We start from the raw sequence: 1168 nt of genomic DNA, 5'->3' as shown, positions 1-1168 counted from the left end.
GTTACGATGAATTATGAATGAGTAAGATAACATAATATATAGCAGTGGATACGTATGTCATTAGTTTTATATAGTTGTTTAATTAGACACTATATTCTGTGTCCTAATTAAGCTTGAAGTGGGAAACGTATCTTCGAAGATGTGGAATTTGAGATGAGTTTTGGATCTGACTTTTATTACTTCTAGTTTTAGTTGGTTCTTGCATGGGAAGAGTATATTGGATTTTTATTTTGGAGATAAAGAGGTTTTTGTGTGGAAAAAATAGAAAATATAATTAATTTTAAAGAGTTAATAAAAAAATATTTTTTAGATAAATATTTAATTATTTATAAAAAATATTTTTTTATTTTTTTTTTCCACCATACCACATTTTTTCTGATTTCCTTTTAGGAGTTCAGGTCAATAATATATATATTAGATTTTCTTCTGACATTATAAATTATTCATCATAATTGAAACAGTTCTCTTTTTTATATAAATCTTTAGAAAATAAAAGAAGGTAAATATTTTTATGACTCATTTATTAATTTTCAAACTTTTTCTAATGTTCAATTGAACAATAAATTATTTGTCTTTATCAGAGATATCATCATTTATTATATTTCTTTTTATTAGTTTAAATTTTTAGAAAAAATAATTTTATAACGATCTTTTGTGTTTTTAAATTTAATTAGTAAGTATAATAATTTGACTTTATTTTATCTTATTTAAATATTTGAAGATAATTGAAAGATTATATCATGAACTATTACTTATTATAAATGCACGCAAAAATTAAGGATCCTGATATAAAAATCTAAAACTCTAATAATATGTCATAAAATCACTTATTTCAAAAGTCTAATCTGATAGAAAAATATAACACTAATAGTTATATCTTTAATACTTTTTAAATCTCTATTATACATATTATACAAAATTTTTATTGACTCTTTATACTTTCTCTTTTTATAAATACAAATAGTAATTTATTCCTTTGTTTTTTATTTTTCTCTATTTTTTGTCTTCTTTAATTATTTTAAAAGTACGATAGAAGATATTGTCTAAATTTAGTGATAAGGTTAATTAATAGTAGTTGAAAATAAATAGAAAATTTTATTTTAGACGATCAATATATGAAGAATATTTTTAAGAAAAAAATAAAATTATATAACAATATCTGTAATAC

This window comes from Arachis duranensis, chromosome 5 (genome assembly GCF_000817695.3).
Source record: "Arachis duranensis cultivar V14167 chromosome 5, aradu.V14167.gnm2.J7QH, whole genome shotgun sequence".
Lineage (NCBI taxonomy): Eukaryota > Viridiplantae > Streptophyta > Magnoliopsida > Fabales > Fabaceae > Arachis > Arachis duranensis.
The sequence above is the reverse complement of the archived record's forward strand: the minus strand, read 5'-3'. Positions refer to the sequence as shown.